The sequence below is a fragment of the Simochromis diagramma genome, unplaced genomic scaffold (genome assembly GCF_900408965.1).
Source record: "Simochromis diagramma unplaced genomic scaffold, fSimDia1.1 OVJJ01000138.1, whole genome shotgun sequence".
Lineage (NCBI taxonomy): Eukaryota > Metazoa > Chordata > Actinopteri > Cichliformes > Cichlidae > Simochromis > Simochromis diagramma.
In genome coordinates, this window is record NW_024387089.1 from 21,106 (window position 1) to 32,666 (window position 11,561).

General features: G+C 41.5%; 1 long non-coding RNA gene across 1 annotated transcript; it reads left to right on the top strand.

The window, feature by feature from the left end:
- Positions 1-702: 702 nt before the first annotated feature.
- LOC120742739 lies at positions 703-1,830 on the top strand. Its single transcript, XR_005697939.1, has 2 exons — positions 703-737; positions 1,430-1,830. It is a non-coding gene; the product is annotated as an uncharacterized LOC120742739 (long non-coding RNA).
- Positions 1,831-11,561: the final 9,731 nt, after the last annotated feature.

Genomic DNA, 11,561 nt, shown 5'->3' on the forward strand with positions numbered 1-11,561 from the left:
TCCAAGCCAGAATTGCAGGGTTAGGTTTTTTTGTCCTTGCTACATTTGGAGCGCTTAGGCCTAATAAAAATATTGTTAAACCATCTGCTGTCTCTGCTCTGGGTTTTCTGCGCCTGAGTTCAGTTCAGTACAGACCACTCGGTCCCGTGGCAGTAACAGCATTGTTTATACTTCTTACTTCAAAGTAAAAAGCTTACAGTTGCTATTAACATTAATGTATTACCCTGTAATCAATAATATTTTTATACATTTTATGCATTAACCCTCTGGGCTCTATCCTGGCCATTTGTGGCCACTTCACTTTTCTTTGACTGCTACACTGCAGTGGACCAAAAGAATGGTTGCAGGTTTGATCTTAATGTGGTTATGGCGTTAACGTCATTTTTAACAAGATTAACGCTGACAGCACGATTTTAGATTTTTTCAACTCTAAATACACAATATATCACAGCCATAACCTTTTGGTTACGGAGGACCAAAACTGGATAAAAACTCTAAAATAAATGCAAATTACATTTTGGAAAATTGTTTTATGTGTTTCATTCATTTTTATTTCATAATTATAATAATAATAGGTCATGAAATTATGATTTAAAGAATTCAGATTGGTGAATTTGTTTGTTTTCAGAGTCAGAGAGCCGTGTCTCTCGACAGTCAGAGGTTTTGTACGGCGCCATCAATGAGTTTGTAATCACTGTGGTGGACTTTTGGTGGAGGAACCAGACTGGATGTTGGAAGTAAGTTAATTAAACTGTGTTTATTATTAAATAGTGTATCAGTTTATGTAATAATTATTTGTTAGGCTGCTTAGATAGACAAAAGTAATTTTTTTTTATTTAAAATAATTGAGTTTTGATGTTTGTCCTTTTACTGGACTATTCAGATGAGCTCTGCGAGTTTCTCTTGTTGAATCTACATTTCGGTCAACAGTAAAATATTTGTAGACAATAGTAAACTTCATCATCTTATGATTAGTTTGTAAATTTCCACCACATCAGCTGCTGTTTGGATGAGTTAAAGTTTGCTTTCTGATGTTTTTATCGTGTCAGATGTTTCAGATTTAGTTTGAAATCATGTGAGCTGTTCAATAACATTTCAAATCTGTATGAATGAGTAGCTGCTCTGTGCTTGTGTCCACTCATTTCTTCAGTCGTCCATGATTTAGACTTCTAATCATTTTAAAGCCAAACTTCTGCTGTAAATGTTTCCACATCTGCTTCTTTTATTTCCAGTGTAGTTTGAACATATTTCAGCTCAAACTGTGTGATGATTCTCTCTGTGCTGATATGCATGAGAGGTTTCTTAAAGGGAAGTGAAACAATGTGTGAGTGAATGACTGGTGGAGCAGAAAAAACACCTGACAGAAACTTCTTAACGGAAGAAATTCAAATTGTGGTTCGTGTCCTCTAAGCTGATTGGTGTTTCCTAGGTGATACCCGCCCCGCCCTGAAGGTGCTGGGTCCCTCCAACAAGGAGCTGGAGCAGGGAAGGCCACGCTCATGTGTGTGGCCAACAAGGGCTTCCCCTCAGACTGGAGTCTGTCCTGGAAGACGAGCGACAGCAGTGGCAGCAGCAGCATCAGAGGGGAGGAGAGCAGGACTCCTGGAGTGCTGCAGAATGACGGCCTCTACAGCTGGAGCAGCACCCTGACGCTCACTGCAGACCAGTGGGGGAAGGTGGGCTCTGTGACCTGTGAGGCCACCCAGGGCTCCCAGTCTCTGGTCTCAGAGATACTGAGGAGAGACCAGTGTTCCCAGTCCTGATGTCAATCACTGAGTCTTTCATGCTGTTTTTCCTCTTTCTCTCTGTTTCTTTTTGTTTGCAGATTTTAAAAAAGCATCAAACAGTCATGTTTCCATCTCATAATGACAAACAATCAGAGCAACAATCTCCTCTAGTTTCATCCTTTTGTGTCTGTTGTAAAGCTGATATTTCAAACTCTTAAAACAATAAAAACGTACCGAGAAAACATGTTCTTTGACTCTGTGAGTTTAATAAATGCACATTAAAAAATTAAGATTTTGTAATATTTGTAAAACAGACCAAAATAAAAATGTAAACAGACACATCAAGTGTAATGTGCAGTGAAAATGGTTAAATATATTTTTAATCCACATATTAAATATTTCTCTATAAGATGTTGAGGTCATGTCAACCATAGATTATCTGTGTGCTCTTCATAATTTCTAGTCTCAAAGCTGTTTTATGATCTACATTTTAATCTGATCTAAAACCTAATAAGTAAAATTAAAGAGCAGGGTGTCATCTGTATGTTTAAACAGAGATCATTTAAATCAAGTTTAAGTGAAGATTTACTGACATTTGATTAATGAACTATTTGGCAGTGAAACTGTGATGAAGCACCAAAGCAGAGAAGAGTCTAGAAGCTGGTGGTGGCAGAGGTGAAGCAGGTGGAGACTTAGCTGAGGATCTCTAATTGTCAGGATGAGGTGGAGATCAGGAGTCTGAGAGTTAAAGCACACAAAACAGAGGCTGAGTAACTCACAGAAGGCAGCGAGACAATAACTGGACTCAAATAATGACGACAGAATTGAGCTTGAAGTGGACATGATGTTAAGAACAGACTAACAGAACAAACACAGGAATGCAGGCAGATGAGAGACTACAGGTCTGCTTTAATCAACTTATATAGAAGTTAATCTCTTCTAGTGTTCACAGCAAAATGAGAGAAACTCACTTCACTAAACCTCTTAACACAAGAAAAAGTCCACAGTCTGTCAGGAGGATGATCACATCTTATTTTCAGTGGTTTCAGATTTAGGTAGGACTTTATATTAATGTCACACTTTTAAGCATTAGTAAGATATTATTTTAAAGAGAACTTTTTAGTTCTTTGTTCTGTCTACATTAATACTTTGGAAACTGACTAAATAACTTTAGGTTTTTACAACAGTAACAGTGATTCGTTTGTGCTGGAAATATCCAAATGAGGCTAAATCTTCACTGAACACATCCCCTACAAACACTGTTATAACAGCCTGCTTGATTTGTTAATCAGCAGAATATCAGAATATTATAGACACTAGTTGTGATGTGACTACAATGATTTTCTGGATTTGTGTGATAACAAGGACTGCAGCTGAGCTCCACAGAAGGATCAGTTTAATATTTAACAGCTTACAAATAGAAAAGAGCTGCTCATCAGTGCAGAAACACTGACAACAGTATTTGTATTTCTAATGACAGCTTGTTATATTTTACAACTTGGATTAATATAAAAATCTTTAATGAGCAAAAACAACATTTTTTTTCTTTGTGGACCTTCCAGCTACGTCTTTTCATCTGAACTTATTGTTATAAATGTAGAAACTAAGAATGAGTCAGACTGATGGGCTGCAGAGAACATCAGTCATCTAAAAATAATGTTAATGTGTTAAACATCTGGAGCCAGTGTTGTGTCTGTATTCTGTGACTCATTAAACATTTATCTTTTTATTCGGGGACACCACTTCATTTTTTTTTCATGTTACTAACAACGTATTCAATAAGTTTATGAATGTTAAACTGTGAGTGCACACAAATGAAATTCCACAGTAAATATTAAAGTAATCGTTCCTCCCAGTCTTTTAGTTTGTTCTGCAGCTGTTGCTTCAGATCAGTTCCTCTTCAGCTGAGAGGTTTTTGTACGACAGATTTTCACTGTGTAAACAGAGTGTTTGTTTTTGAGCCTCAAATTTATGTTTAGATTATTTAAATTAAACTTTATTTTTATGTTGAGCTGTATGATATTTATTGATTTTATTTTCATATATTTTAACATAAAGGTCTTATTTTTACTGATAACTGTTAAAATTTAACAAATCATAGATGATATTATGGTGGTTCTAGTATGGAATGGAGGTCAAAGGTCACAATGAGTTTTCTCTATAACTATTCGACTTGTTGAACATGTTGACTGATTTTTACTTAATTTTTAGGGAAAAGAGAAAAAGAAACTATTTTTAGATTGGAAGCAAATGTGTGTGTGTGGTGTGGTGTGTGTGTGTGTGTGTGTGCGTGTGTGTGTGTGTGTGTGTGTGTGTCCTCAGTGAACTGTATCAGTCTCTGCAGTATCTTCCAGCTGCAGCAGTCACTTCAGTTTCTGTTCAGTCTGACTGAGGGAGGTTTTTGTACGACTGTTTTCACTGTGTGAACACATTCTGACTGTTCAGCCAGTGAAAACTCTGACAGTAATAAACTGCTGCATCTTCAGCCTGGACTCCACTGATGGTCAGAGTGAAGTCAGAGTTTGATCCACTGCCTGTAAAACGAGCTGGAATCCCTGATTCTCGAGTGCTAGCACGATAAATGAGCAATTTAGGAACTCCTCCATCTTTCTGTTGGTACCAGGCTAAATAGTGGATGCTCATCAAAGCAAAAACATCCTGACTGGTCCTACAGTTGATCCTCACAGTTGCTCCCACAGCAGAGCTCACTGCTCCAGGCTGAGTCACTGTGATCTGTCCTCTGGACTCTGAGGACACAGAGACAAAAACATAAAGCAGCTTCATGGTTTTGTGGGCTTCATTTCAGAGGGACAGATGTTGATAGAGGAGAGGAGTTTGATTCTCTGGACTTTTTGAAGCAGCAGCAGAGGAGAGTCCAGATGAGGACGCAGATCAAAGTCTGTTTTTGATGAGGAGGATTTCTGTGGCTTCTGTTGTGATGAAGGACAGCTGTCAGTCATCCAGTGTTCAACTCTCAGGACTATAAACTCTCCCAGAGCACTGGAGCATGGTGCTGCTGATGCAAAGTGCCTCTATGGAAATCATCTGACTGTCACACAGACTTAGATCAATCAGCTCACATGTTATTGAATATAAGTATTTTAAAGAATGATTAGCGGTTCAACTTAACGAAGATAAAATGGAAGCTCTTTCTGTTTCCTGGACAGATTTTTGCCGGTGAAATAAAAGGTCTTTGTGTCATTTAATCACATTTAAGTCGTGTGTACGGGCTTTTGGGTACCTCTCGACTCTGCATACATTTAGGATTTTCATGTCAAATCTTTGGTTCTCTCTTTTGTTTTTCATTGTTATTCATTTAGTGCCCTGCGATAGACTGGCGACCTGTCCAGGGCGTACCCTGCTCTCGCCCTTAGACATCTGCAATATGCTCCAGCGCTCCCCGTGACCCTGAAAAAGATAAGCGGAAGTGAATGGATGGATGTTATTCATTTATTTCTTCATTGTAATTCATTATTCACTCATGTATCATCATGGGCTAACACCAGCTCATTGAACTTTTTCAGCCATACGTCCACAGCGGGTTAGGCCTGTGATCAGGGTCTGTTTACTCTACGTCATACGAGGCTGAAAACTAAAGGAGACAGAGCTTTTACCAGAGTGACCCCAGACTCTGGAACTCTCTCCCTCTGAGGCTGAGATCCGTGGATGCAGTGGTCTCTCTTAAGAAACAACCAAATGTCATGTTATTAGACTTGAATTTAGTAAACGCTTTTCTTCAATGCTCTGTTATTTACTTTTGTATGAAGTTGAATGAGGGATTAGCCAGTTTGTCACAATATTGCAGGTGTCAATATTTTATATGGATAGAACTGAAATGAGTAAATAATATGGAATAAATAAAAATCGGGTGTTTTTTTTAAAGATTTTACTAAAGAATGCTTCATATCAGCTATCAGAATTACACAAGGAGTAAATCAACAGAAAAAAAAGGAAAGAGAAATCAGCTCAGGACTGGGAACACTGGTCGGGGCGGGGATAGCTCAGTACGTAGTGTGCTTGGCCCATGATTGGAAGGTCAGGCGTTTAAATCCACCAAACAGCCACCTGAGGTACCCCTGAGGTACCCTCTACTAACTGCTCGCCAGGTGCTGGATTGGCGGCTGCCCACTACTTCACTAATTTAATCGGTTGCAATGGTTCCGGGTTGCTGCTCATGTGGTCGACCGGCCAGTCAGCTGAGCAGTTTTGCGTTGTTTTTCTAACTTGAATGCTCTTTTCGTTGTTGTTCTACTCGGTATATTTGTATTCTTTTCCTTCTTCCTTTTCCTCATTTTTGTGATTTTTGGACTTGTTTTTGACACTTGGACATGACCCCAAGGCTCACCAACATCAGGGACTCCCTCATCCAGCTGCAGCTGCAGCCCGGCCTCCGGCTTTCCTCTCCGCTCCTACGGACTACTTTCCCGAGGAAATACTCCGTGGACACAGAAATCAAAAAACTCACAATAACAAGGTAACCAGGAGGAGATCAAAGAAGAGTGGGGTGAGAGCCAGAGTCAAGATGGAGACACACAAACAACGAGCGCTCCCGTCCATTATCCTCGCTAATGTGCGGTCTGTCCGCTCCAAGCTGGACGAGCTGCAAGCTGGACGAGTTGCAAGCCTGCGTCAACCACCTGCATGATTACAGAACTGCCTCCATTCTGGCATTCATAGAATCGTGGTTAAACAACAGCGACGACAACAGCATGCTTCACATTGATGGCTTTTCACCACCCCTTTATCTGGACAGAGACCGCGAACGCATCGGGAAGCAACATGGCGGCGGCGTGTGTCTGTATGTAAACAACAGCTGGTGCTCTACAGTCACTGTGAGGGAGAAGCTGTGCACTACAGACATCGAGCTTCTGGCTGTTTCCCTGTACTCCTACTACCTCCCCACAGGATTCCCACAGGTTTCCATCAACCTGGTTTACATCCACCCCAGAGCTGATGCAGCTAAAACCACAAATTACTTCATCAACACTCTGTACAAACTAGAGTAATTAACTCCGGACTCTCCCAAGTTCATCCTGGGTGATTTCAGTCACTGTTCCCCTGACAATTCGCTTAAAGGATCCCAACGGTATGTCAGGGGAAGACTCTGGATAAATGCTATGGCTCTGTACCAGATGAATTTAAAGCCCTCCCCCTCCCCCTTCTCGGCTCAGCAGACCACCACACCATCCTGCTGGCCCCTCAAGAGGATTAAAAAGGTCACCAAAAACATCAAGCAGTGGGCAGCAGAAAGTATCCTCACCCTACAAGGATGTTTCGAAGCCACTGACTGGGACAGCATTCTTTCTCCCCCAACAGGGAGGTGAAGAGGGCCATAAAAACTGCTAAACTGCAGTATAAAAACACTGTTGAAGAAAAAATTCACCACAGGGGATCTCCGCTCAGTCTGGCAGGGCCTCAAAACCATAGCCTCTGTAAATACTGTGGTCACCACCCCCAGAACCATCCAGGTGGAGGGCAGCAACCCCTCCTCCCTACCTGACGACCTTAACGCTTTCTACAGCAGATTTGAGACGGACCCAGCTTGAGGAGTCCAGATCCTCACTCACACCTGGCAGCTCTGCACTCACCTTCAGGACTGAGGACGTGGTGAGAGCCCTAAGGAGGACCAGGGAGAGGAGCTCACCCGGCCCTGAGAACATCAGCAGTTCTGAGGCACTGTGCAGGGCAACTAGGAAGCGTGTTCCGGACTCTATTTCAACACTCAATTGGCAGTCAAACCGTCCCCCAGCTGTGGAAAAACTCCACAGTCATCCCCATCTTCAAAAGAAACAGCCCAAAGTCTCTGAATGATCTTCGTCCTGTGACCCTCACCTCCCTTGTGATGAAGGCCATGGAGAAGATCATAAAACAGCACATCGTAAAGCAACTGACCCCCTGATGGACCCACTCGAGTTTGCTTACCGTGCATGCAGAGGTGTCGATGATGCAAAAATCTTCATCTTGGACTCCATCCACAAACATCTGGAGCTCCCTGACTCTTCCGTCAGACTTCTGTTTGCTGATTTCTCACCAGCGTTCACCACTCTGCAGCCTCATATCCTGGCCACTAAACATTCCTCCCGATTTCACCTAGATGATCAGCTGATCCTGTGGATATTGGACCGTTTGACCAACAGGACTCAGAAAGTTCAGGTCAACAAGTCTCTTTCTGGTCTCTGTTCCACCTGCACTGGGTTCCCCCCAGGGCTGTGTGCTCTCCCCCCTGCTCTTCATCCTCTACACTGATGACTGCAGATCCACACAGCCCAGCTTTCACCTGGTTAAATATGCTGACGACAGTTCTCCTGTCACTGCTGTCAGGCCCCTCTCAACACTACGGGCCCGCTCTGCAGGAGTTTGTAGAGTTGTGTGACAGCTCCAAACTTGAACTGAACGTGAGCAAAACCAAAGAGATGGTGGTGACCTTCTCCAGTAGGCAGAGGGATCTGGCTGCTTCAGTCACCACCACCATCCATGGGAAGCCAGTGGAGGTAGTTGAGGAGTACAAATACCTGGGAAGCATCTTTGACAACCTCCTGAAATTCTCTGCCAACACAGAGGAGATTCTCAGGAGGTGCCACCAACAGCTATACCTTCTTAGGAAACTCAACTCCTTTGGAGTCAGCACAGCCATCATGATGACTTTTTACGATGCCTTCCTGGAAAGCATCACGCCCTTCTCCTTCATCTGCTGGTTCCACTCCCTCAGCCTTCAGAACAGGAACAGACTGCAGCACACGGCATCAGTGTGCTCTAAAATCATTGGCCTGCCTGTCAGAACTCTGGCACAGGTTTTCAGCCAACAGGCCCTTAGACAGGCAGCCAAAATCATCAACGACCCCTCTCACATTCTTCACCCCGGAATTCAATGGCTCCCCTCTGGGCGACGCCTCCGCTGCATTTCCTACAGGACTGAGAGGAGGAGGAGAGCCACCTTTGTCCCCAAAGCCACTCTGCTTTTTAACTCCAGCCAATAAGAACATTTCCCACACCCATAAACATAAACTACTCTACACTCTTTTTATACTGCCGACACTTTACTCACTTTTAGTCACTTACAGTTATATATTTACTTATTCAGTCACTTTATTTTGAAACTGTGTACATAATGTATATTCTGTGTATTTATTATCTTCAACGTCATGCTGCTCTGTTGTATCTTAATTGCCCCGTGATGATAAATAAAGTCTTTCTGCTTCTGATTCTAAATGCAGAGGACTTATTCCCTACAGGATTAATAAAGTGTGCAAAAAAATTATTTGTTGAGTTTGTTTGTTTCAGAGTCAGAGAGCCGTGTCTCTCTACAGTCAGAGGTTTTTGTACGGCGCCTCAATGAGTTTGTATCACTGTGGTGGACTTTTGGTGGAGGAACCAGACTGGAATTTGGAAGTAAGTCAAAAACAAAGTTACTTCTATGTCCTATTTTTTTTTTTTTTTTAGAAAAAAATATATATCTTGAGTAATGTCCAAGTTATGTTTAGCATTTTTATTTTTTATTTTTTGGGGGTTTGGTTTTGGCAGGCTGAGAAACAAACTGACTTTTAGAAAAGTAAACATAAAAAATTATTTAAATTTGGAAAACAGAAGGTTATGCACTACAATTATTTGCTTTAACTGGTTGAGCCTGTAGGTTTAGTTCAGTCTGACAGTCAGAGAGCCGTGTCTCTCTACAGTCAGAGGTTTTTGTACGGCGACTCAATGAGTTTGTATCACTGTGGTGGACTTTTGGTGGAGGAACCAGACTGGAATTTGGAAGTAAGTTTATACTGTTGTAAAAATAAGATCTTTTATTTGCTTCAATTGTTGACTGTTGGCTTAGAGAAAAACATTTAAAAGCTTTTTTCCCCTGATATATCAAGGAGGCTGACAGAAATTTATGTCTAAATTTGTGTTTGAAATGTTAACCTACTTGCTGTTGATAAAACTGTTCCTTCAGTGATTTTTCTGTACATGATCTTCACGGTAAGTTGTGGATAAACAACATTTACTTGAATAAAAATCTTCAAATGAAATTAAACAGACTAAACTTAGATAGTTTCAGATTAAGGTTAACTGTATAGTAAAAATCTCTGTTTATGAAGTAAATAGTTTGAGTTGTGTTTTTAAACGTATTTCCCAGTAATCCTTAAAATCATGAGTGAGTCAGATTTTTGTGAGTTTAACACTCTTTTGTCAAATGTTGCACTTTTTTCCTTCTGTATGTGGTTTGGACATATTTCACTGCTGTTATTTCTGTGCTGAGAGGTTTCTTAAAGGGAAGTGAAACAATGTGTGAGTGACTGTTGGAGCAGAAAAAACATCTGACAGAAACTACCTGTTACCCGTTCTCTAAGCTGATTGGTGTCTCCTAGGTGATGTCCGTCCCACCCTGACGGTGCTCGCCCCTTCCAGTAAGGAGCTGGAGCAGGGGAATGCCACGCTCACATGTCTGGCCAACAAGGGCTTTCCCTCAGACTGGAGTCTGTCCTGGATCGTTGACGGCCGCAGATGCAGCGGCATTGGTTGGGAAGTGAGCAGGAGCCCCGGGGCGCTGCAGACAGACAGGCTCTACAGCTGGAGCAGCACCCTGATGCTGCCTGCAGACCAGTGGAGAAGGTGGGCTCTGTGACCTGTGAGGCCACGAGGGGCTCCGATACTCACTCTCAGAGACTCTGAGGAGAGACCAGTGTCCCAGTCCTGAGCTGATTCACTGGGGCATGATGCTGTTTTTGTGTTGTTGTTGTGTTGTTTTTTTTTTAACTTTGCTACAGCTCTCAGTCTGCAGTCTTTTTCAATCTCAGTCTCTGTACTCTTAAGTTCTTAGTTGCCGGTTTTAACAACTTGTCTCAAGATTTTACAGCAATAAAGATTTTTCACCTGAACATGTCCTGTTATTTCTTCTGTTTGTTATATATGTATAAATATATTAACATGGATTTTTACATTTTTAATGTCAACACATTTTATTAGATAACATTTTCAATCTGGTTACAAACAATTAAGTTGACTAATTAAAATATATAAACCAGTTAAAGAAAAACAGGAAAATGTCAATGAAAAAATATATACTGGAAAAATCAACAGGCTGACACAGTAAATCATGTTTGTTTGTAAATAATCTGCATTCATGTATCATGTTGATAACAACAATGATGATATTTGTAAATAAAAATATTATATTTATTAATGATGTAATTTTCCTGCACCTGTAATTAGTGGTGCAACGGAGCACGGTTGATCCGTAATCCGAGCCGATCCCACTCCACAGTTCGGTACACACGTGATCCGAAGATTCGAAAAAGAAGAAAAAGTGTGTGTATGGTGCGCGTGGTCAGTCTGTCAAGCGATGGAAAAGATATATAAATCTTATAAAGTTTGTATCTGTCTTGTGTGAAACTGGGATGAAAGCATGCAAGAGTGAAAATAGATATAAGATCCCTAGAAAAATTATATAAATGAACCTTGTATGTTTTGGATACTTACTAAAACAATATATGGAAGTGGCCACTTTCATAGTAAATCATATAAGCCTTATATGATTCACTATATGAAGTAGGCCACATCTGATGCAAGTTTTTTTCTATTTCTTTTCTATATGGGTATGGTCAGCGCTAGCGGTCCAAGTGGAGGAGCAGAGGAGTTTGTGGTATTTAAGCAGCCCTTTGCTGCCCATCCGACGGGCTAAAGCTATTTCAGAAGCTATCGGGGTGTTTAGCTGCAGACGCGGGAGGCCGTATTCCGTTGTGCAAAACAACTAGTCAACGCGTTAGTTGACGCATTGATGCCGTGCAGCCCCACGCACGGTGTGATCTGTGGTAACTAGTTAACGGAGATTTACCGCGTTAATGCAGTTAT